The sequence below is a fragment of the Alligator mississippiensis genome, chromosome 14 (genome assembly GCF_030867095.1).
Source record: "Alligator mississippiensis isolate rAllMis1 chromosome 14, rAllMis1, whole genome shotgun sequence".
Lineage (NCBI taxonomy): Eukaryota > Metazoa > Chordata > Crocodylia > Alligatoridae > Alligator > Alligator mississippiensis.
In genome coordinates, this window is record NC_081837.1 from 20,343,675 (window position 1) to 20,369,624 (window position 25,950).

General features: G+C 51.2%; 1 long non-coding RNA gene and 1 other non-coding gene across 3 annotated transcripts; one reads left to right on the forward strand and one right to left on the reverse strand.

The window, feature by feature from the left end:
- Positions 1–496: 496 nt before the first annotated feature.
- Positions 497–25,757, reverse strand: LOC132244782 (uncharacterized). 2 transcript variants are annotated; one of them, XR_009456540.1, is made up of 9 exons: positions 24,894–25,757; positions 7,218–7,332; positions 5,111–5,271; positions 4,583–4,675; positions 3,756–3,809; positions 2,806–2,886; positions 1,901–1,954; positions 1,226–1,316; positions 497–702 (listed from the first exon to the last, which is right to left on the reverse strand). It is a non-coding gene; the product is annotated as an uncharacterized LOC132244782 (long non-coding RNA). The 2 variants fall into 2 exon arrangements; XR_009456539.1 differs by lacking the exon at positions 5,111–5,271.
- On the forward strand, positions 25,486–25,558 carry TRNAF-GAA (transfer RNA phenylalanine (anticodon GAA)). The gene has a single exon. It is a non-coding gene; the product is annotated as a tRNA-Phe (tRNA).
- Positions 25,758–25,950: the final 193 nt, after the last annotated feature.

A 25,950-nucleotide genomic window follows, 5' to 3' on the forward strand; every position in this document is an offset into this window, starting at 1 on the left:
TCTGCTTCCCAGCTCCTGGGGACTCACTGGAAGGAAAAGCCAGGTTTCACTTCGGCCTTGACTACCCCAAAAGCTAAGCACCTCCTGCTCCCCTCACGCTGCAGTCCCCCTGGGCAGCCCAGGCACAGCCCCAGGCAGCAGGGCTGAGCACTGCATGACCATGCACAGGCTGTGCCTCTGGTCTGCTTGTTCCCAGTGTATTTCCCCTCCTGCCTTCCAGAATGTGCCCAGGCCTGAAGGAGCTGTGCACCAGCACTGGGGTGGGACAGGGAATCAAGGCTGGTCCAGTGTAGCTACATGCACTGCACAGCCCAACACAGAGGGAGCAGGATGGAACAACTGCTGCTTTGTACCCAGTTGTCCCAGATGGATGTCAGCACAGTTGCATGTTATGGGCAGGCTACAACAAACAGCTGCTTCTGTCTAAAGAAGCACAGAGGCGCACAAATAACCAGCATCTAATATATACTACAAGGCAGTTCACCACAATACCATATAATAGGAAATAAAACAATATAATATAACTTAACCTAGCCTAACCTAACATAATATATAGGGGGAAAGGAGAGGCAGGGAGGGTGGTGAGGGCTGGAGAGGGAAGGGGTAGAACAGAGGGAGTAGCTTTCTGGTGCTGATTTTCTGCCCTACATCATACAGCCCCCACATCCACTCCTTCATGCTTGATGTCCTGCAGACCAGGTCCTGAAATACAAAAAGGCAACAGAGAAACTTTCAGCAACTTCCCAGGTGGCAGAGGAGGGAGAAAAAACAAAGGGTGATGTATAGGGGTGTGCAGAGACCACCACACAGCTAGAATCACTTGTCAAGACCCTTAGCAAATACTCTGAGCACAGCCTTGCTGTTCCACAGGGCACCAGCCCATCAGAGCTGTCTTCACCCATCCATCCTGCCCAGCTGCCTAGAAGTTCGTCCTGACTAACATCAGCTGAGTCACAAGAGTAGAAACTTCTACCAAGGAGACAGGGTGGACCCCACAGTGTGCTGGGGTTCCCACAGCACTGACACCTGCTGCCTGCCTGGGACATATGTTGGAAATCCAGTCTCTAGCAGTGGGAACTGTCCCCAGGGGTAGGGCAAACAATGCCCCCATGCAGTGAGGAAGCTTGCCCAAGGTGCCAAGAAGAGGCAGGCACCAAACCCTAGGCTCTCTCCCCACTGAGCTCTACCCAGCAGCCACTGGGGCTCTACTGTTCTCGCATCTTACCAGGAGAGAGCTGGGGGTCGCGGGTCACAGTCCGTGTTCCCAGAGAGGCGTGGGAACTGCCATAGTACAGCCGTAGAATCATCTTTAGTGGCTGCGGTGAAAGGCATCGTGACATGGCATCAGTGAGAGAGAAGAAAACTCATGGGATTAAAACCAATACAAAGCCATGGCCACACCCTGATCCCAACGGGGCGGCACCCCCGGCAATGCCCATGGCTGTGCCTGGGTGAGTGCACTGCTGCCAGTGAAAGCTGCTGTCTGTTGCTAACCCTCACTTCCATCCAGCTATTCGTTCCCGGTCCCTATTCCAGGGTTAGACCCCCTAAACCTCTCACTGCTGCTTTCAATTCCTGCCCAGGGCCCCTTCCCTAGAAGATGTGTCCTAGAAGACTTCCTCGGAGTCCCAGCTGTGGGGCTCCTAGGTGTCAAGAGATATCTCTGGTGAGTAACACAAGACATGTCTGAGGGGAGAGGTGATGGAGCTGCCTCCAAAACTCAGCCATCTTGTGTGAGCGCAGCCACTTCTGCTTTACACAAAGTTCCCATCACTGTAAATAATTTCAGGGCTTGGAAGCCCCCAATGCATGCGCTTCTGGAGATAATCTCTGTACAGGCCAGAGGCTGCACAAAGCAGTTGCTGTAAGGGGATACTGGGAAACTTAAGAGGAGACCAACCATAGAAAGCAGATTTCGGATGCTGCACCAAGCTGCACAGTTCTTGCCTGGAATCTGGAAATAAAATACAAATTATTTCCGATGGACTACCAGTTCTCAAAAGTAAAAAGAAACATTCACTAATAACTTCACGTGAACAACTTAAAACATAAAATCATAGAGAAGTGGGGCTGGAAGAAGGGACCAGCAGAGGTCACAGCCAGTCCAGCCCCTGCCTGAGAGAGGAACATCCCTATCCAAACCATCCTATACAATCCATCATCTAAACTCTACATCAGACTGCCCTCAACCCTGGCATGACGCAAGACGTAACACCCTCACCTGCCACAGGTGAAGCAGGAGAACCATGGCAGCCAACGTCCTGCTTCTATGAAATGTTATCAATATACACTTGAGAGATCTTGCATACAAGTCACACTCCCCACTACAGAGGAAAGAACCCCGCACCCCGACAGACCATACCTATCTCACCACAGGGTAAAATTCTTTCCTGACCCCAAATGTGGCGTTGGTCTGATCCTAGGCAGATGGGTAAGACCCTCTAGCCAGGAGCCTCTGGCTTTGGTCCCAGCAGGAGCATTGGCACAGCACAGTCAAGGTCCCCAGCCATAACACCCTCAAGGCACATATGTCCCAAAACATAACACCTTCACCTGCCTGTCTCCCCTGACTTCATAAAGAGGAAGAACAATCTGAGTGGCCTCAAGCTAATTCAATTCCCTTGCTTGAAGGGGTTTCTCACTTGAAGCTTGGATTCTCACTTGGATTCTCACTTGAAGCTGAGATGACATGTAAACATATTCCAGCCCAGCACATGAAAGGGCAATTTCAGATACATCCTTACCACACGGGCCATTGCTGGAGTGCAGAACTGGAAAATCTGTTACCACTAACAGACATGATACCTTTTGCAATGACTCCAAGACATGCTGGATCCTCCCCTTCCCAGTGGGTCGAAGCTGACCAGGACTCCAAGTTTTTCCTGTCTGGAAAGTTTAACATGATGTTACTGGCAGAACTGTGAAGTCCAAGAGGTGCCCAGGAGGCCCGCTGTGTTAGGACTCGGGCAAGAGAAGACTGTGCACCAACCCAGCACTTCCACTCCCAAGGGATGCAGTTGGGAAAGGTGGAAAAATACAGGAGCTACTGCATGAAGAACATCTCCACAGGAGCTTTAGGATTTCTGTTCCAATTGTATGATAAACAGCTGACAAAAGCCTCCCAGTTGCTCGGCAGTCTCACCTACCCATTAAGGCTGCCATGCTCTGCCACCTGATCTTGCAGGTTCCAGGCTTGGAGACATTGGCCAATAGCTCCTAGGCAGAATGGGGTTTTCTACATGTCTGTACAAAACATGAATTATCTCAGTGGGAACCTCTGAGAAAGGCAAAAGCTGCAAAGGGACATTCATGGACAAAGGTTCCTGCATCATGAGTCTAGAGGAGGCCGGGGCACAAACCTCTGCTTCCAGCAGTACCAAACGTCTGATCTTGCATCACAAGGTTGGCTTCCCTGGCAGTGGGGCCAGGGTGAGTGATAGCACTGGCATGGTGTCATATGGGAATTGGAGGGCACATTGTATTTCCATCACCTTCTCTCTCTGTCCATCCTGTCCATTTGGCTAGAAGTTGATACTTGGGATACTGTAAGCATCCCAAGAATCAGAAACTCCTGTTAGGGAGACAGGATGGGTCCCATGGGTTTCCGTTCCCACAGCACTGATAGGTGCTGCCTGCTAGGGACACTTGTTGGAAATCTAGCTTCAAGCAGTGTGAAGTGTCCCCATGGGTAGTGGCCTGAAGGGATCCTAGCCTGGGTTCAAAGGCACAAGTGGACAGCTGGGAGAAAAACTCACCTCTGCCTGCCCTGGCTTCTTCCCAGACATGGCATCATCCTTGGTTCATGCCCTCTGAAAAGATCAAGGCCATAAACAAAAGGTACTTTCCACCAGCTAAGGTGGTTGCTGATCAAACAAGGGGTCCCTCCACCTCCAGGCCTTCAGCTTTTCCCTGAGGAAAACCCCTTGAGTTTGCAGATTCTGCCCAGGGCCAAGTGATCTTCTGGTTCTGCCTTGGTCTGCACTTGAGCTCAGCCCTGGTCCTCAGCACGGCAGGGGAGCCCCAGCCCTGCCTCTCTCAGCACAAGAGAGGGCTCGTGCACACATGGTGTCTGGGGGGAAACTGGGTGCTCAGGCAGCAGCTGTCCCAGCAGCAGAACAGCAGCACATCCGTGCAAAGGGCTCATTTGCTGGAAGCAGTGCGGCTTCTAAGTACCAAGAGATCTGGCTGGGGAGCAACACAGGCCTAGTCTGAGGGCAGACGCTAGGACCACACCAGCCCTTTCAGGTTGGGGTGGGGGATGAAAAGAACTAACCAGTGCTGGTGTCTCCCGCTGCCACAGCTGCTCACTTTTGAAGGGTGCCAAAGCACCTGTTCCACCCTGCCACCCTCCCCTGCAGCAGGTTGGCCCTGCTGGACGCTGCCAGATGCACCTTGAACATCATATTACTAGTTGGACCTTGAGACATTGCAATCTCAAAGTACTGAGACAGAAAGGTATCCAACGTGACAGCAAAGATTTCCCAAGATGCAAAAAGGAGGCACACACCAAGCCCCTAGGTCCTCTCGAACCTGGGCTCTGCCACTAAGCAGCTGTTGATGTTCTACTGTTATTGTGTCTTACCGGGAGGGCACCAGGAGGTCGTCTGTCCAAAATCCTTTTCCTGGGAGGGCTTGGGTACTGCCATGGTACAGCCCCCAGAAGCATCTTAAGTATCTGCAGTGAAAGACATGGTGACATGATGTCAGTGACGGAGAAGATGAAGCATTTGATTAAAACCAATGCAATGCCCAAGCCACAACCCCACTCCCAGTGACAGGCACCCCTAGCAATGCCCCTGGATGCGCCTGGGTGAGCACTGAGACAGCTCTCAAGTAAAACGTAGTCAAAGCTGCTGACTGTTGCTAATGAGCATTTCCATCCAGTCCTTCACTTCCTGGTCCTCCTAAACCTCATGCACCTGCTATCAGTACCTCAAGTATGTCTCCCACCACCTCAAGGTTACTGATGCTCCTGATCCAGGCCACAGCCACCCCAGGCAGGAAGAGCCCTGTGCCCTTTCACTGGGAATAGCTCTGAGGGGATCTTACAAGTCAGATTCAGCAGAGCCCTTGGACAAGGACAACTCCTAACTCCAAAGTGTTTTCCTACCTGCTAGCTGGATGCCGTGGGATGTATTCATGGCACCTTTCCAGCCTGAAGTGGGGGTACTTAGCCTGCAGGGTGCTCAATTGCTGCATTTTGTAACTTCACAAACAAAGCATTTCTGTTTAGACCCTGCAATCCTTGCCACAGGGCTGCGTCCCACTCACCTGAGGAAAAACCATGGATTGGGCCTTGTCACTAACCTGATGCATGGGATTAAAGGAGTAGGACAGAGGGTATTTCAAACCAGTTATGTCTTGTGTGGATTGATAGTATTGCAGAAGGCTGCCCCTGAGACCCAGAGTAAGCCTCAGTCCTCAGCTGTCTAGTGCTCCATGCGCCCAACTGCTACCAGTCTTGTCCTTAGCCACTATATCTCCTGAGAGGCATAAGTGGCTCCATCTGTCCCTGTAGCCATACCCATGCCTTGCAGGTGGTACTTCATATCACTTCAGGGGGTCCCTGGCTCCATCACAACACTTGGACCGCTCAGGCCTCAAATCTTTGTTGGGGCTTCAGCCTTCCTGGCTTTGGTCCCTTTTCTCTGGCTGTGCTCCGTCAGCCAAGGTCCATGGCCTTAGACTTCAGGTTCTGGACTTCAATCCCGTCTTGCCCTTCTCAGCCCCCTTAGGCCCCTGACCCTGGTCTTGCCCATCTTGGGCTACTTGGGCCCCTGGCCCTGCTCTCAACCATCTTGAGCTGCTTGGTCCCCTGGCCCTAGCCCTGGCAAAGCTGCTGCCTTGCATCCCCACCCCCAGGGTCCCTGACCCAGGCTGGGCTGCTCTCATGCTGCTCAGGCCCTTTAAGGTCTCTCCCCTCTGCACAGCTCTATGCTGGGTGTCTCGCAGGTGCCCCCGTGACTTCCATAGCACCCCCATAGCCACAACCCAGTCCTCCAGTCTTAGACTTCAGTGTAACACAAGTATAAGCAAGCAGCTTCCCAAGCTAAACTTTACCCTCACTCTGGGTCAATGCCCCACCACAAGGCATACCTCCCTTTAGCTAGGCTGACCATAACAAGATCATGGACATCCGGGACATTGCCCCAAACCTCTCCTCCCGCACTCTCACAAGCTGGCAGGGGGCTGGGTCGCTTTTAGGTGGGCAGCCGTTCCTGGCTGCTGCCTGCTAGCTGGGTTGTGCCACTCAGTGCTGTTCTGACTCCCTACCCTGCACCCCTGCATTCCCGAGGCACCCATTATAATTCTTCTCAGCCAGCCAGGCTGACCTCTTTAATCTGGGACTGTCTCGGCAAACCAGGCCAGGTGGTCACCCTTCCTTTAGCTGCTCTGTCTAGCACCCCTGGGTAGCTCGGGTGTCCATGGCACTGTTCCATGAGGCCTCTCTCTCTCCCAGGAGCTCCTTCCCCCCAGCATGCAGGGCAAGACTGCCCCTTTTGCCACAGGCCCTGGGCTTATGTACCTCTAAGCCGCACCCCTTCCGGTCATGTGGCTCACCAGCCACACACAGGGGTTTCCCCTTTTCCCCATGGCCAGCACGTGCTCTCCTGCTGCAGCTGCACACAGCCCACTTGGCCCGCTGCACCCTCATTAAAGTGACAGGAGCCTCTGGCTTCCTGCCACGCCATTGATCCACACAGGAAACGGGTGCCGAGGGCGTTCCCTCTGACCTGATGATTTATTCTCTGACCAGGAAGATGAGCTGGAGAAAGATCCAGTCTGACAATGGAGGAGCAAAATGTTGGGAACACAGAGGAGAGGAGAGGAGAGGAGAGGAGAGGAGAGGAGAGGAGAGGAGAGGAGAGGAGGGCTGGCCGCCTCTCAGCAGAGGGTCACACAGCCCTGGGGCCCAGCACTGCCAGCGATGGGCCCTTCTTATTCCCATACCCAAGCCGAGGAGGTCTCCACTACTACCACGTGAATTCAGCTGCACTCTGCGAAGCAACTGTTTTGCCAGTGGTGGTCTCTCTTCTGTGAATCGTACTGACCAGAAGCCCAGGGGTCCTGGACACGGCTGCCTGGGGCCCCATGGAAAACAGTCCCAGCCGTCCACCTCTTAGGAGAGGCAGCGAAGGTAGGAAAAGCCCCACATTTCTCTCACTGCTCTCTCTGGAAAAATGTAACGTGGTATTTTCCCTAAACATTTCTCTTACCTCAGCAGATGTTTTGGGGGACTCAGCCAGGCTCCCTCTCAGGGCTGATCCAAAACGCCCACAAGGTAGCAAACAAATTGCTCTCCGAGCTCGTCTCCTGTGCCATTGGCAGGCCCTGAGTGGAGAGAGGGGGTTAGCTGTGTGAGACTGGACTCGGGCAGAAGGCAGCGCAGGGGTCTGTATTTCAGACTACTAGAGTTGCAAGTCAATGCTTTCACATGGAGATGGAGCTAATTGTCACGTGCATGTGAAATCAAGGCTGTTACAGGCAGGATGGCATGACCGATTTCTTGGCACTAAGCTTTGTTGCCAAACAGTGCCTATTAGGGCTAAGCAAAGCAGTTTGCGATGGCATTTCGAAATCCTCCACTTGCATGGCCTAAGAAACTGGGGAAAAGGAAAAAACAGAAGTAAAGCCTCCCTTTGGTATTTTTGAAGTGAGATGGTTCACACTATACCTGCAAACTATATTTCTGCTTCAGTCTTTACCTGAATGTATTTGTTTTGAAATGCATCTCCCCAAATTCAAATGAAATGCTTCAAGTACACACCAACTGCTGAAACTTCCTTAGCCTGACGAAGGGTTTTTGAACTTGAAAGCTTGCTTAATAACTATTCTCCAACTATTTGGGTTGGTCTAATAAAAGATATCAAATTCACTCAAGGAACCTTGTCTGCCTCATTCAAGCAAAACATTCGTTGCCTTCTTAGCTTGCCTTGGCTACTGCCTGAAAAACCAAATCCTCAGACACTTGCCATGGTCACAGGGGTGAGATTTCACTTCACAGCTGAACAGAAATGGGATTATTTCCCTCAGAGGAAGTAGCATCTCCTCTAGTTCAAGGTCTCCGCATCCCCAGACACCTGCTGCTCAGCTTCCTTTCCAGGCAACTTTCCCAGAAGACCAGTCGAAATGCTAAGGAAGAGAACAGTCCAGGTAGGGGCTAAAAATCAGATGATGCCCACAAATAAGGGACTGTGCATCGCACCCTGAAAGGAGGAGGGGCATAATTAAAAAGGGAGCTCGCCACACTATGGATTCTCCTTACGCCTGGAGACAAGGAGTCCCCACGGGCAGAAAGAGATTCTGCCGACTAAGTGAGAGCAGCAGGCAGCTGTCGCCTGAAAGGGCGGCCGGGATACCTGGGAAGGAGTTGATGGAGTGGCCTGGCCATCTTTGGAAGCAGGCTCTTGTTTTGCCAGAGTCTGAAAAAAGGAAACCCAGGTAGTCAGACAGTCTTCCAAGGGTTTTGTGGCTCCAGCAAAACTCAGCATCAGTCAAACACAGAACACAAGTAAATCACACATAATAAACTGAAGCAAAGCCAGAGACAGTCGGTTCTGTTTGCTCTGTAAGGAGAGAAGGAGTAAGCCAGCAGTAAAGAGCGGGCACAGCCAGATGTCAGTCCTTCCTAGGGAACGCCTCTGTGGGCACAACACCTTCCCCAGGCTGTTTCCCTCAGGGGGGTTGTAACTGGTCAAGCAGTTTCCAAAACCTGCTCCCACAGGAATGGCTCCATCTCTGCTCCATCAACTCAGGTGAGATTGTGCCATTAAACCAAGGGGATTCATTAGAAACAATTCCAGCCACCTCTACAGCTTTACCCTGTCGACAAAAGCCTCCTCGCTGTTTGGGAGTGTCACCCACTGGGTGCCTATGCACCTGCTCTGACCCGCTCTATTTAGAACCCAGCTCAGTGACTCTGGCCAAGTCCTGGAGGGCCGACCGCCTTGGATCGGCATTAACGGTGGTGCAATGAAGCTGCTTTCTGGCTGGGGCCCTGGATGAGGTCAGAAAAGTTATTTAAAGTTGCGGCCACTTGGCCTGATCTCTCTTCTTGTTCCTGGGGTGCTGAAGTCTGAATGCTGATTTGGGAGCCAGGAAAGCCTAATACCCATGGGTGGGGGGTGGCAGGGGGGGCACCCCTGCTCTTCACTGATGAAGCAAACTGAAACAATGTGCAGGACAAGCCTCAGGGACAGCGAGAGAAAATCTGTCTCAGGGCTTGAGACCTCTGTTCTCTCCCTCTGCTTTCTGGGGTTTTGAGTGGGATAAAGCTGTGTGAGGGACATCAATCCCTGCAGCAAACTGGCCAAGGTTGAAACCTGGCGTGAATCCAAAACACCATAAAACCAGTGGGACGTGTTCTTTTATTAGTATGATGAGATGTCCAAAAGGCGAACAAAATCTCAAACTGAAAGTCTAAAAGACTCTCAAAAAAAATTAAAACAGCAGTTAAAAGCTGTTCGGGAAAAATTGGCTGCTCCCCCAAATTACACACCGGCCACCGCACCAATGTATCCAGCATTGCCCGGGGTGCCCCCACTGCCAAAGCCAGCAAAGAATATCCTTAACTTTTGTTCGAACCCTGCTCTCCTGAAACTCCCACATCAGCAACAACCGGTTCAACATCAGGCTGCAGCCCAGGCTAGTAACCCATTAGCTGAAGCTCCTTTGGTAAACTCATCTACGGAGTTTAATAGTCCGAACTCATCCACCATACCTGCTACTCAATCATCACCAGTGTGGCAATTTACTCCTGGGTCACAACCCACCACAGGTGTATTTAGAAGAATGGGAATAGGCATGCAAAGATCTGCCATTAATCTTAGATCACGGGATGTACAAATTCTCCCCCTAAGACAAATGCCAGGCATTGGCACCAATGGACAAAATATAGTAACCGTGCATGCACCCTGGACTCCAGGTGATCTCTACAATTTAACTCAAAAATTCCCCCAAATCAGGGAAGACCCAGAAAAATTTCAGGAAGAATTGCAGACTGTTATAAATTGTTATAATCCAACATGGGCTGACATTAATCAGCTCATGCGATCCATTTTGCCCAAGGAAACTATGCTGAGTCTGTACGCTGCCAGTACTTGGCCAGATCAAAACCCAGGGACTGGCCAAGACTTTATTGACAAGAGAAATGCTTTGGTTCGGGCAGTTCTCACAATTTGCCCAAAAAAGGCAGACTGAACCAAAATAAATACCTGTAAACAAAACAAAAATGAACACCCCAGTGACTATTTGGAACTCCTCAAACAGGCATTTGAACGATATTCAGGAATGGATGACCGGGTCGAAAATGCTAAACAAGCAATAGTGGCAGCATTCGTCCAGGGACTTAACCCTAAAATTGCTGAGAAAATTCAAACAGTAATTATTGGCTGGGAAACTAAAGATTTGACTGAAGTCCTTGCTGCAGCTAACCATTTTCATAACAAATTGGAACGGTTCAAAGACAATGCTGAGTTTAAGTTAATGGCCTTACAGATTTCTCAATTGCAGGGTCCAGGTAGAGGAAGGGGATGAGGACGGGGAAGGAGAGGCCCCAGTAGATTCAGGGGAAGAGACAGATCCTCGGGCCCACAAAACCCAGGCTATGGGAACCAATGTCATTATTGCAAGCAAGAAGCACATTGGAAATCAGAATGCCCCAACCACCTCGGCCAAGGACCCAGCCCCCAGCCCCCACCTCCTCTTCCTGTCAGTTTTCCCAGTGTTGAATAGGACAGCCTGAGGGACAGTGACATCATTGCTCCTTTGCTTGCTACTGACCAATCTGGTCCCTTTGTTGAATGCCTTATTTCTGGTAAACCTGTCTCCTGTCTTGTTGATACCGAAGCTTCCCGCTCCACGCTAAAGGCTACTGAATTTCCTTTCCTACCTCATTCCCCTGAAACTGTAAATGCTGTCGGTATAGGCAGACAGCCTATCCCATATCCCATCTCTGAACCTGTCTCCATCTCTATTGGCCCTTTGTCTGAAAATCATGCCTTCCTTCTTAGCCCTTGTGCACCTGTCAACCTTCTTGGAAAGGATTTGCTGTGTAAACTGGGATGCGTGATTTATTGTAGCCCAGATGGTGTTTACCTTGAGGTACCAGAACAGAGGGAAACCGAGCTTGTGGCTTTGCTAACCCAGGAGTACTCTGATCCTGACACTTCCTACTTGCAAGAGGAACTGTTGGCACGAGTACCTCCACAGCTGTGGTCCACCCATGCGAATGAAGTGGGGCACATGCTAAGTGCTGAACCAGTGCGTATCACCCTGAACCCTACCAAGCCACTTCCTCGTGTCCCACAGTACCTCATCTCAAAGGAAGCTGAGGAAGGGATCAAGCCTGTCGTTTCCTCACTCCTTGAGCAAGGGATTATTGTCCCAACATGCTCCCCTTGTAACACACCTATCCTACCTGTCAAGAAACCTGGTAAAGATACTTATCGCTGTGCGGGCCGGCTGTGATCCGGGCCCTTTTCATGCTGCATGCGGGCTGTGGCCACCAGCCCGGGCACGCCGGGTTGGAGAGGACGGGCGACGAGCTAGAATTAGGCACAGACGCGTAATGGTAGATTTGAAGATTGTTTACTTACACCGGAGATGGTCGTGGTGCAGGCTGGAAAACTTGCTTGAGTTGCGGTTACAGACAACACGAAACGAAAAATCACGTGGAGTTTGCTAGGCTCCATGTAAACAGAGCTCCGGATGCCTTGGACAAGTGCGCCACCGAATTGGAAACTCGTAGATACGTCTTATAAAATTTTATCGTTCGAAGACGGGAAGAGGTGGGCGGTGGATCAGGCCGCCAGACTCCTCTGAATCTCACACAAGGTTTCTATTGCCCTGCCGTGTACCCAGAGTCCCCACGAGATCGGTGTGGAGTCCTCCTCGGCTTAGGCGGAAACCGCTCAAGCCTCTTATACGGCTAGCGGGCCAATCGCTAGCCGCCACGTGGGAATAATTTTAGAACTAGCCAATAGCGGGGAACAAACTTGCATACGGGTGGCGGGAACTCCTTTGCACCGTGCATTTCTCTTGCAACTTGAGAAATGCACCCCGCAAATAGAGCTGCAAATTGGCGGGAACTTTTCTCTTGCACGTGGGTTCTCTATGCAGCAAAACTCCACCGTGCAATGAAGCTGTAATTTAACGGGGATAATTCTAGTGCCGAAGCACACACAAAATCATACCTTTGGGTTATGACAATCGCTTTGTGCAAGACCATCGAGCTGTAAATGCTGCTGTTTTACCCGCTTTCCCCGTGGTCCCTAACCCCACCACTTTTCTTTCCTGTATCCCTTCAGATGCTACATATTTCACAGTAGTGGACCTTTGTTCTCCTTTTTCTCTATCCCCGTTCATGAGGATAGCCAGTATGTGTTTGCATTTACTTATCAGGGATTTCAATATACCTGGACAAGACTCCCTCAGGGATATACAGAGTCCCCCACTCTGTTTTCCCAGATCCTGAAGAAGGATTTGGATCCTATCATGTTCAAAGGTGGGGTCCACCCTTGTTCAGTATATTGATGATCTGTTGTTAGCCTCACCCACTTTAGAGGCCTGTAAGCAAGATACTTTGACACTCCTCACAGCCTTAGCTCAAAAAAAAAAAAAATAAAAAGCCACAAGGCCTCAAAATCTAAACTGCAGCTCTGTAATTCTAAAGTACACTATTTAGGGAAAAACTCAGCACATTTCCAATTCCCGTCTTACTAAATATGAAAACTTCTACTGTCAGCTGCAAATGTAACCTTAAATCGCTGTTCAATTCTGAATCCTGCCTCACTTCTGCCAATCGCCTATGATGGTGAGCCTCATGATTGCCTGTCTGTCACAACTCAATTCTTAACCCCTCGAACTGACCTCAAGGACATGCCTATCCCAAACTCTGACCTTGTTTTGTTTGTTGATGGTTCTGGTCTTAAAAATTATGCAGGCAAATTAGTTGCGGGATATGCAGTATGCAATGAGTATGCTGTTTTAGAAGCCTATTCTTTACCCCAAGCTCGTTCTGCTCAAGTTGCTGAACTCATTGCTTTAACACGTACTTGCATTCTTGCAAAAAATCAAACCACAACCATTTATACTGACTCTAAGTATGCTTTTGGTGTTGTTCATGATTTTGGACAAATCTGGAAACAAAGAGGGTTCCTCACTTCATCAGGGACCCAAATCAGTCATGGTTGTTATGTAAAAGCGCTCTTAGAAGCTGTTCAACTGCCTCTTGCTATTGCTATTGTTAAATGTAAAGCTCATGAGAAACCCTTTGATGATGTCACACGAGGAAATGATCTGGCAGACCGTTCTGCCAGAAACGCGGCCCTTTCTGGCCCACAGGCTCCTAACTCTGGTCTTGTTTGTTTTTCAGACCAGTCTCCTTTGGCTAGCCTTTCAAGTCTGGCCCTTCTTCAAAAACAGGCCCTAAAAAAAGGAAAGGATGACTGGCTGCGTGCAGGATGTTCACTGTACCCCGACTCTCTCTGGTGCTCCCCGGACGGCCGCCTGGTGGCGCCTAGAGAGCTTTTGCCACATCTTGCTCGTTTAACCCACTCTGTGGCCCATACGAGCAAAGGGGGAATGATTGCTACAGTACAAAGAGATTGGTTTGCCCCAAATTTTCCTTCCATGGCACAACAGTACTGTAGCTCCTGTCCCATCTGTCTAGCTCCCAACATTGGGCAACGGGTAAAAACAACACCCGCAGCCCATCCCCCTCCATGGGGAACATTTGTAAATCTGCAAATTGATTTTGTGCAGCTACTTAAGTGCTGTTCTTATGAGTACATTCTTGTTATTATTGATGTGTTCTCTGGATGGGTAGAAGCCTATCCATGCGTACATGCTGATTCCATCACTGTAGCAAAGAAATTGCTCAAAGAATTAATCCCTAGATTTAGATTGCCCCTCACAATAGATAGCGATCGAGGCACCCATTTCACAGGACAGATAGTAAAAAACATCTGCCAAGCACTCAACATACAGCAACACCTACACTGTAGTTATCATCCACAATCAAGTGGTGCTATAGAACATAAAAACTCTGATTTAAAAATGCGCATTTCGAAAATTTGTGCTGAAACAGGCCTCAAATGGCCTGATGCCCTGCCCATTGCTCTTATGGACATTAGAAACACTTTTAACAGAAAACTTGGCCTAACCCCTTATGAAATACTCATGGCACGACCCATGAGGATGCCAGCCACACCACCTGTTGCCCCACATCAAACAGACCTACAATTAACTGATGAAACTGTACTAAATTATTGCAAGGCATTAATGAAGTATGCCAGGTCAGTTCATTCACAGGTCCAAAAAGCCTTACCTCAACCACCAGATGTTCCCTGTCAGAAGCTCGAACCAGGAGATTGGGTCTATCTAAAGGTCCATCAACGGAAAAACGCACTTCAACCCAGATGGAAGGGACCTTTCCAGGTACTTCTGACAACTAATACTGCTGTTCGTTGCCAAGGTCACCACACGTGGACTCACGCCTCGCACTGCAAGAAGGTATCACCTTCATTGGACCCCAAAGCAGCTGAATTCCAACCAAGGTTGGGGCCTTTCCCTGAGGCCAGGGACAAAGACCCTCAGGACCTCGCTCAGGCAAGTGAGGAGCATCAGGGTACAAGTGCTAGTAACCTCTCCCCTGAACCCAACACCTCAGCCCAGCCGGATTCATCAGTTAAAAAACAAAGATATCATCTCCGGCCTCAGAGAAAGTAAATGCTCCCATTCGGAAGATCACCACCTCGATCAAGACCCAGAGCCAACGTTCTCAGTCCTTTAGGTAACCTGAGCCCAGAGGACGAAGAAAGACTTTGGCTGCCATCCTGAGTTTGGCTGGATAGCAGCCGAACGTGGTCCGTCCTATACAATGCATGTCAACCAAAAGTGTTGACATGCATTGTATAGGTGTTAAAACAAGGAGATGAGACACAGAATCCAAATGCCAGCATGGATCCTATGGGCCTGCTCTCCAGCTTTGAGTGTGGGTCATAGTCGGTGACTTAGCTGGCATTCTGAAAGCGATCCCTCCCATGGAGAAGCACCGTCCTTTGGACGGCTGGGTAAGAATTGTAAACCTCTATCCCTTGGGAGTCTCAACGCTGCTCAGCTGAGCATGGGGTTAGTGCTGAGTTACCAGGGGAAGACTCAGATATTTGTTATTTTCTTCTAAGACCAGGAAAATAATCCCCAGCATGTAATTCATTAAAAGTATTTGGAGCCTTCTGACCATAATGCTCTGTGAGTAGTTCAAAATTACCCTGAGATCTGGCCACTTCAATTTACAAGGGATGGGGAGAAATGAGAGATGGGCTAAAGGTGAGCAACACAAATGATAAAAGGAAGGCAACTTAGATGAGGAGAAGTTGAAAGAAATGGGCATATTTTTCTTGCAGAAAAAGATGAGTAAGGTGGGGGTATGATAACAGTCTTCAAATATTTGAAGTGCTACCCTAAAGAGGAGGGAGAAGAACTTTCTCCCACAGTGCAGAGAGTAGGGAAGGTAGCCATGACTTTAAAGTGCAGCAAATTAGGTTTAGAGTGTGTATCAGGAAAATACTTCCTAGTGGAATAGACTGCCTAGTGATGTTGTGGAATCTCCTTCTTAGGGAGCAGGTCGGGCATTCAGAGCCAGGGCCAGGGCCATAGGATGGTGACAGCCTGGGCCCGGGGTCCAGGTCCCGGGAAAGACCCATGATCCATTCTCTGCACGTGTCTGCAACAGATACCATCTCTTGGGAGGTTGGATCTGGTCCATGGGCCATATTTTGCCCACTCCTGAGTTTGGATGTGTGATATATTGGGGGGGCAGGGGGGGTAGTTGCAGTCTGCAGGTTGCAATGCAGAATGAACTTGTTTGGTTTTCTCATGTTTCTGGCTGCCACATGGAGTTAAGAAGGATTTTTTTTCTTGTCCGGCTACAGGTGTCAGTTTCTTAATTTTTTATGTCACTTTCCTCAGAAGCAATGGGTGTTGTCTACAACCTGGGTTGTGGGTTTTGACTTGGTTGTGCTGATGCTTCTTCTGGAGCTGAAGTTGATGCTCTGAGACTCTTGCTACTGTACTCAGGGTCAGACCAATCATCACAATTAGGATCAGAAAGGACTTCTAGCCCTTGGTCATATTGAATGGAATATGAGGGTTTGGCCTTCTTCTGTATCGGGGGAATGATCCTCTTCCTTGGATAACTTAAACATGGTTTAAGAAACTACTTTCTGTCCTCGTAGTAACAAGACACTTACAATACCCTTGCCCTCCGCTTTCCCTAGGATAGGTGAAAGAATGATTATGCCTGACAGTTGTGTGTGAGGGTTGTTTCTTAAGTCTTCAAGAATAGTTTAGGAAAAGACTTACCTAAAATGGCTTAGATAGGGATGATCCTGGTTCAAGCAAGGGGTTGAACTACACGTTCTCTACTTTTCTATGTTTATAAGAACCTGGGAACCCTGCTGTACTGCCTCTGAAGTTTACTATACCAGTTAACAGAGCCATCCCGGGGGGGTTGGGGGGTGGGAGGGGGAATCAGGGCAACCATCCCAGGCCCTGCACTGGCCCCACAGAGCCGGGTGGAGTGGCCACAGCCCCTCCTAGCCCCACTCTGCGCCGCCACCGCACACCATTTCCCCGCACTGCCAGCTTCGCATCCAGCCACTCAACCCCCTCCCATGCTAAAGATTGTGTGCTGTCCAGGGCATGCAGGGCAGTGCTACAGCACTGGATTTACCCCAGGCCCTGCACCCCGCTAGGGTCAGCTCTGCCAGTAAACATCTCCTTTTTAAAGCTGTTGGGGTTATGGTGTTGTATGAAAGAAGCAGAACATCAAGTGCCTGCCATGGAGAAATCTCAAACTGTTACCTCCACAAGGCTTCAGCTCCTAGTCAATAAGGTCTCTGTCATTAAGAAAGGACCCAAGGCTGAGCAGGGAAAGCATTGTCCTGGGAAAAACCTAGGGCATGAACAAAAGTAGCATCTGACGTGGTCCAGATTATCCTGGTATTTGTCCTGGATCAAATAAGTTGTGGCACCATTGTGTACACACATCACTCTTCCAAGCATCGTCCCACAGCATTGCTGCTTCTCCATTAGTAGGTAGACAGTGAGAGCACAAATTCCAGCATGCCTCATTCAGGGATCCTGGTTTTCTCAAACTGTTTCAAATTTGCAAATTCTCTGATGAAACTCCCCCAGATCTGTGTTTTTCCATGATTTCAATGAAACACCACTATATATGTAGGTTTCAGTTGAACATAATGTTTTATAGACATAATTACAATTTTAAATATACCTCTGACAACATTCAGGAAAAGATCAACGCCAAAAAGTCCAAAAAAACATCAGATTGGACACCTCACAGTGGACGAAACCCTAACCTTGACCGCTGCATTGACTGCTTCAGGGAAAGAATGAACAATGAAATAATCAGCAACACACGCCACCACAACAACCTCTCTCTATCAGAGAAAAAGGCCATAGCAGACTTTCTACGGAAGCTTAAAAACATAGGCTACCTTCCCAGCAACACACTCCTAGCCACCATGGACGTTACCAGCCTATATACCAACATCCCACACCAGGATGGCATCCAAGCCTGCCTTATATATCTACAGGAACAAGATTACAACTCAGAATACAGACCCAAAGATATTACTGACCTTATACACTTCATCCTCATACACAACAATTTCACTTTTAATAATCAACACTTCCTCCAGATGATGGGAACAGCTAAGGGGCACTAAAATGGCCCCACAGTATGCCAACCTTTTTATGAGCCACCTGGAAGAAGACTTCCTCAAAAACTGCCCCATCAAACCCTTGCTATACTTAAGATATATCGATGACATCTTCATCATTTGGACCGAAAACCTACAATCTCTGATTGAGTTCCATCAGAAATTCAACAATCACCATCCCTCCATCCAACTTTCTCTAGAATACTCCAACACCAGCATCTCCTTTTTAGACACGATGATCAGTATCCAGAATGATAAAATACAGACTTTGGAAGCCTACCAGTGCCTCAACCACTATAATGAAATAGATTCTAAGTACCTTTACATTTTGGCACTGAATTTCATAGATTTCATAGACATTAGGGCTGGAAGGGACCTTGGAAGATCATCAAGTCCAGCCCCCTGCCCAAAGGGCAGGAAGTCAGCTGGGGTCATAGGATCCCAGCAAGATAAGCATCCAGTTTGCTCTTCAAGGTGTTCAATGTAGGCGCCTGAACCACCTCTGGTGGCAGGCTGTTCCAGACTTTGGGGGCTCAGACAGTAAAGAAATTCTTCCTTATGTCCAGCCTGAAACAGTCTTGTAGTAGTTTATGACCGTTTGACCTAGTCGTCATCGCTTGGGGAGCTCTGGTGAACAAATGTTCCCCCAAATACTGGTGGTCACCCCTGATAAACTTTTAGGTGGCCATCAGATCACCCCTGAGCCTGCGCTTTTCCATGCTAAAGAGCCCCATGGCTCTCAGCCTGTCATCGTAGGGTCTGCTTCCCTGACCTCTGATCATGTGCGTGGCTCTTCTCTGGACTCTCTCAAGCTTTTCCACATCCTTTTTGAGTTGTGGAGCCCAAAACTGGACACAGTGCTCCAGCTGCTGCCTCACCAAGGCCGAGTACAAGGGGAGAATGACGTCCCGGGATTTGCTTGAGAAGCATCTATGGATGCAAGGCAGCGTTTTGGTCGTTTGAGGGGTTTTACCATGGAAAAATCAGAGCTCACCCTGTCCCCTTTGCTCACTCGGACATGGGTCCAGCTGTGGCTGTCCCCCCACTTTGTGGTGCTGAGCAGCCCTGCCATTCTGGTGCCCCACTCTGCTGCCTTCCCCCGGGGGCCTCTGTGGTACAGCGGGGAAGACCCAGCATGGGAGGGTAGAGTGGGCTGGGTAGGGAGGCTTAGTGCCACCGTCTGGAGCCCGACGCCTCCTGCTTGCCCCGCAGCAGCGGCGGGCACAACTCCATGCTGCCACCCCACTGCTGCTGGGCAGACTGGGGCACCTTGCTATGGCAGTGCAGAAGTCCCAGTGGAAGCAGAGCCTCACTACCCCACTCTGCCTTGCCACCATGCTGGGTCCCACCTTCTCTCCCATGGAGGCCCCCTGGTGGGGCAGCCCTGAGCCCACAGCAGGCAACTCATATCTACTCCATGCAAAAATATGGGGAGCATGTGCCCCCCATGCCTTCCCTTGGGGGCGTGTGCAGCGGTGAGGGAGTCAGGCTGCCACCTGCAACTCTGTCCCACTTCCTGCCCAGGGTCCTGGGGCTCTGCATTTCCACCCCAAGGCCCAGGCCCCATGTAAACCAACCCGGTTGGGCAGCGCCTCCAGGACTGCCCAAATTCCTCCCTCCCTCATGGCAAGGGCATTAATCCTTCCATACCCAAACCTACCTGTGGGGAGCTGTGGGAACTGCTCTCCATGCTGGCTGGCTGCCATGTGCATGTGAGCATGAGCACATACATGTAGCACCCCTTGCTTGATCACATTCCTCCTGCTATTTCCTGTTTTGCTCCTTTAAAGAAGAAAATGCACATGTTTCTCCTCAAAATGAGAAAATAGGTGTTTTTCCAGATTTTTCCATGGCAAATAGAAAACTGAATCCCTATTTATAATGGTCCAGTGTCTGGGAATTCCCAGGGATTCCCCATCATGGCAGAAAGCACTGACTGGGTGGTCAGCTGGGTGGGAGTGACTAGGAGTGAATGCCCATCAGTTCCATTGTTACCATAACTTACTGTTCCTACCACTACTAGTCTGCTCCTACTGCCAAGACTGCAAAACAGACTTGTATGTGATCTCTCTCACCCCGCTCTTATTTAGTTAGTCTGTAGTGATGCATGTTAGTGCTGTGCAGAACAGCAGCGTTCTGCTTCAACTTCCATTTCTATGGAACAGTGTTTTGTTTCGAGTTTCATTTCATTTCAGAAGGACTGTTCCATTCTGTTTCCTTGCAATGGTTTCACTGTTTTGACATTTTGCCATAGGCTATAATGAGGAAGCACAAAACGGCCTATAACTTTGTCATTTCTTGCCTGATTCTGATGAAACTTGCAGGGATGGTAGCCCCTTCTGAGGGCATGAAGCTTGCCAAGCTTCAAGGACATAGGTGCAGGGGTTTCTAGGGAACTGCACCTCAAGCTGCTGACAAGCAGGAGCAGCATCCTGTGATCCAGCAGGCAGATCGGGGGCCTGCACTCTTGGGAGGAGTCTGGCAGAGGCCCCGCAGCCCTCCCGGGGGTGCAGGTGGGCCCCCAATTTGCCTGCTGGATCACAGGAGGCTGCTTCTGCTGCTTGGGACCCAGTGCTGGGAAACCGAGCCCGGCTGGGGGAAGCGCTTCCCACTGCTGGGCACAGTTCCCAGCACTGGGATGCTGACTAGTGGCATCTGGGATGTTACTTTCTGGGGATGGTTGCTGTCCATGTCCAGGAGAGGCAAGGAGTCTTCAACTTGGACGAGCTCCAGCTTGGTCCATTTCTTGGGTCTGTGTGGGGGTGAGTTGGGATAGCTGTGTACAGCCAAACAAGAACCAGTGCCATTAAAGTGGATGATGCAGGTGATGTCCATAATATAGGGGGGCTGCACTATGACATGAACCAGGAAGTTGAGAGAGACATCCTCATACTACTTGACTTCCCTGATGCAGGCATCCTACTGCTGATGGCGACTGCTGACCTGGAAGGATGGATGAGAAGACCACCTGTGCTCCTCTGCTGCATCATCCTCCAGTGCTGCCAGGGCCTTGTTTCTGTTCCCCAGTTGCACTGGGGAAACAGTCACAGCCTCACGCTGCCTAGCTCTGGAGGTGACCGTCCTCCATTCAGCTGTTATAGATGTTAGGGTCGGAAGGGACCTCAATAGATCATCAAGTCCACCCCCCTGCATAGGCAGGAAAGAGTGCTGGGTCTAGATGACCCCAGCTAGATGCCTATCTAACCTCCTCTTGAAGACCCCCAGGGTAGGGGAGAGCACCACCTCCCTTGGGAGCCCATTCCAGACTTTGGCCACTCTAACTGTAAAGAAGTTCTTCCCAATGTCTAGTCTAAATCTGCTCCCTGCTAGCTTGTGGCCATTATTTCTTGTAATCCCCAGGGGCGCCTTGGTGAGTAAAGCCTCACCAATTCCCTTCTGTGCCCCCATAATGAACTTATAGGCAGCCACAAGGTCGCCTCTCAACCTTCTCTTGCGGAGGCTGAAGAGGTCCAGGTGCCCTAGTCTCTCCTCATAGGGCTTGGCCTGCAAGCCCTTAACCATACGTGTGGCCCTTCTTTGGACCCTCTCCAGGTTATCCACATCCCTCTTGAAGTGCGGCGCCCAAAACTGTACGCAGTATTCCAACTGCGGTCTGACCAGCACCCTCTAGAGGGGAAGTATCACCTCTTTGGTTCTGTTCATCATGCATCTGCTGATGCACGATAAAGTGCCATTAGCTTTTCTGATAACTTCGTCACACTGACGATTCATGTTCATCTTGGAGTCCACTGGGACTCCAAGATCCTTTCCGCTTCCATGCCACCAAGCAGGTCATTTCCTAGGCAGTAGGTATGCTGGACATTTTTCCTCCCTAGGTGCAGCACTTTGCATTTCTCCTTGTTGAATTGCATTCTGTTGTTTTGTGCCCATATGTCCAACCTGTCCAGGTCTGCTTGTAGTTGTTCCCTGTCTTCCAGTGTGTCCACTTCTCCCCACAGTTTTGTGTCATCCGCAAACTTGGACAGAGTACACTTCAGTCCCTCGTCCAAGTCGCTGATGAAGACATTGAAGAGTATCGGTCCAAGGACCGAGCCATGCAGGACCCCACTGCCCACACCTTTCCAGGTCGATACCAGCCCATCCACTACGACTCTCTGGGTACGACCCTCTAGCCAATTCGCTGTCCTGCGACTCTCCCGTGATGTCTCTGCGTTAGGTGTTTGGTCCTGCTTGCAGAGAATGAAATTATTCATCAATCTCATCCTCTGCAGCCTTGATCCCCCGCAGCCTGCTCACCTCTGCCTTAAGTTCCCTCACCTGCCCCTCCATGGCCTCAATCCAGGCACATGTGGGACAGGTGAGGGGACCCCCACCCACTATGTTACCCCCCAGGCCTCAGAGGTCCTACCAGGCAACCCCCACAGACAGGGGGCTAGGGCACTGCCAACTCATCCAAGAGGTCTGTCTGGGTGGAGGCCTCACAGGAGCTCCGGGCCAGAGGCAGCAGCAGGGCAGGGTCCTTGGCTGTGTCACACCCCCCCCCCCCCCGTAGTAACCCCTCTCCTCATTCACTTAACTGAAGTCTCTGCCAAGCTCCCATTTACTCCTACATGGTGCGTACTACTACCTATGAACTGGCCTGCAAACTGCTCCCCTGTTGGCAGTCCCTGTTCACTAGCTCCCTGGTCACCTGGGGAGTCTGCTTTCATACCCTTCTAGGCCTGGGCTGACTCAAGCCCAGGCAGCAATCACACAGCAATCAACAATGAACAGTCACTCAGCAGTCAGCACTCACTTCCAGCTTTGCAGAGCACCCCCCCGCCGCCCCCACCCCAAACCTCCTTTCGGTTCCAGCTGTTTCTCCACTTGGAAACAACAGTAAACATGGATAATGGGGCCATGGCTTGTGTTTCTGATGTCCCTGATGGATGTCCTGGGAGTGGCTCACTTTCACAACTCAGTTCCAATACTGATTTCAAGGGTGTGGCTGGTGAGCACATCATGACTGGGAAATTGTCAGGGTAGGCCATAAATAGGTGGGGAAAGCCACCTGTGACTTGTTAGCTTGGGGTATTAGATGTCTTCCTCCCATGCTAGACTGGCCACCCCAAGTACAAGAGCGGCTGAGGCTGGGGCAGGAACAGGACACTGTGGGATGCCTGGAGGACTGCAGGGCTGGCTTGCCCTGGGATGCTATGCCAGGACAATTATACAGACACAATTCATAATGGCCTAGGAGAAAGTACTAGCATATATTATTCCTCACCTACACTGCCTCTTTTCCACTCCTCTGGTCCCTGACCAAACTTCCCCAACTTCATAAAGATCATTGCCAAGGAACCCGAGATCTCCTCTGCCCATTCCTGCAGGGTCCTGAGATTAAATTGATCTGGCCCTGCTGGCTTGATCAGACCCAACAAAAGCTCACTGACAGCCTATTTTTTCTTTATCTCCTGCCTCAGCTTGTTCCCTTCCTTCTCCACATAATCCCTGTTAGTTCTCCAGCAGCTTAATTTTTTGGGAGAAGATTAAGCCAAAGGCCACAGTTGCTCCTTAAGAGAGGATACAAGTATGCTAGCTTGCCCACTGGGAAGGAGCCAATGAGAGTTTTCTCTTTTTCTACCACTGTTTTTTTTGTGGGACACAGACATCCATTGTTCCAAAGGAGAAAGCTTCCTTAAGGGTCTGATACCCGATCACTGTGACCTCCTGTTCTTTGAGATCAATACCCCTTGTCCCATGCAGTTTATTGCCAGTACTCCCCAACCACCAAATTTGGATCCTTGGGGAATCCCATGGTCCAGGACACACAGACTCCAGCAATCCGCATAGCAAAAGCCAAAGCAACCAGATACCTCCGCTCTACCAGCTGAGCTACCAAAGGCAAAACATCCACCCACTCTTGCAGCTTCAGTTAACACACGCCCAAAAGTACCTGGCTCACCCACCCAGGACCCAGCACTCCTGCCACCATCACCGTCCCCTCCCGCTCGGCCCTCTGCTCCTTGCCCTGCCACCCGGTGAGCCCTGAGCTCTTTGGCACTCGCACCTGCCAGCCAGGCACTGCTCTCGCCCAGCTAACACCCGCCACATGCACCAGCCCAAGGAAGGCCAGGTGCAGGGCCCGACAGGTCGCACATCCCACTGGGCGGCCCATCCCACCCCACCCCAACCCAGGGCTGCGGCTGGGCCGCCTACCTCTCCCCTTACATTCCCCATTCGGCTTTCCCCGCAGGCCCCACACACCGCCAAGACCACACGCCTGTCCCTCTGGGTCAGGCCTCCACAGTTTCCACATGCCTTGACTTCGACAGCCTGCCTGACACCAGCCCGGCTCCAGAGACGCCTGTCTGAAGAAGGAGACGCACCAGCTGCCGCGTCCCACGGCCTGAGCGCGCAGGGAACGCGCTCGCTGCCCACCCCAAACGGGTCTCGCCCGCAGCCGACCTGGGCAGGGTTTGGCTCGGCTTAGCCGTCTAGGCTTGGTCTCGCCTGCCTGGCACGGCTGCATTGCCTCCAGCCCTGGCCACACAAGGCCAGCCAGTGCCCTCCCAAAGGAGGCCACAGCTGCTGGCCATCAAGCCCAGCCCCTGCCATGTAGCCGGCCCGGAGCCTGGCAGCCGCAGGCTCCCCAGGCCGTGTGGCGGGCCAGTAGGGGGCGCTCCTGCCTTGAGCCGCCCTCCTCACTGCGCCCGACCACCTTCCAGGCTCCGAGTGCCTCCCTGGGGTGCCTCACGTCCGGCCGACCCCTTCCCTGCAGCACACCCGCTAGCCTGGGCTTCCCGCTGCCACCACCCACCCAAGGCTCTGGACTCAATTCTGGCTCTGCGCACCTTGGAAAACACAGGCCTGATCGTCCACTTGGCACTACACCCAATACAGGCACTTGGGGCACTTTCCCAAGTCAGGGCCTTAATAGGAAAGTGTCCCTTAGTCCACAGACCTAAGGGGCCACCTCGGCATAACTTAGACCCACCCCTCAATAAGTCTCCCACACCGGTCACAAAGGAGAACGTTATTGATTACAGGGGGTAGGGCGAAAACAGGGTAAAAGGTAGAGCAGCGTCATGGAAATATCACAGGGATCAATCCCATAGAGCAAACCAGCACGGCTGAGGTAGCCTTTTGATCACGCATCTGAGTTACTGTAAGCTACGGATCTAGTTGGATGTCGAGTAGCTTACTCACCCGCATCATCCAGAGCTGGTTGCAGTTTTGCTCTGGAGGCAGGTCACTCTTTGAGGAGAAAGCCAGTTTCAGATGGTGAAGCTCCTCTGCCAGTTTCAGATGCATCTCGATGACCGCATGGCTAATGGCTGCCTTCTTCCTGGACCGGGCCTTTAAATAACCTTTCTGACCTCAGCAGCCCGGGCCAATCGAAGCTGCCAGTGCTGGCCACTAGCCAACCAACTTACAAAGCATCACGGGTCACCTGGGCCCCTGAAGGGGCTTTTTCCCTCCCCCTCCCCACCGACCAGAGAATCCTCTTCGGAGGCACCAGGCTTTTGTGATCCCCCGCCCTGAGGAATTCAACACCAGCCTCTCACGCTGGCAGAGACAGATTTCTGGAGAGGGACACAGACGGTGGCAATTGTGCCACAGGCCTTGCCACTTCTTGGCTCCCCTTGTCAAGCACGGGCACTGGCCAAGCAGCCGCAGGTCCCGGAGCCAGGCAAGAGGCCCAGGCGCCTGCAGCCCAGAGCCCCAAGCCCAGCCTTCCACCTTGGGCTCAGGGCCTGGGGAGGAAGGCCCAGCCAGAGCCACCACAGGCCCCCTGGCAGCCGGAGTAGCTCAGTTGGGAGAGCGTTAGACTGAAGATCTAAAGGTCCCTGGATCGATCCCGGGCTTTGGCAGCCCTCGGGTCTTCCTTTGGCTGCTGCTGGCTACCCAAGCCTGCTCCCCCTTTGCTTCCTGGCCACCCGTGGGCCAGCCTCACCCCTGCTGCCTAATCCCCTTGCGCTCGCAGAGAGGAAGACTTTTTCGCAGGGGCAGCGCCTCCCAGGCAGGCAGTAGGCCCTTTTGGTGTGCCCTTGCACAACTCAGCAGCGCTCACCTTCCATGCAAGCTGCCCCTGCCACCCTCAGGTGCAGAGCTTTCCTATGCAAGCCCCAAAAGGGAGGCATTCCTTCGAGCCGGACTCGAATCAGCCACCTAAGGATGTCTTGCCCAACGCTCTACAGTCCTCTGCTCTACCAGCTGAGCTACCGAAAGAAAAACACCCCCTCGCTCTTGCAGCATCAGGTAA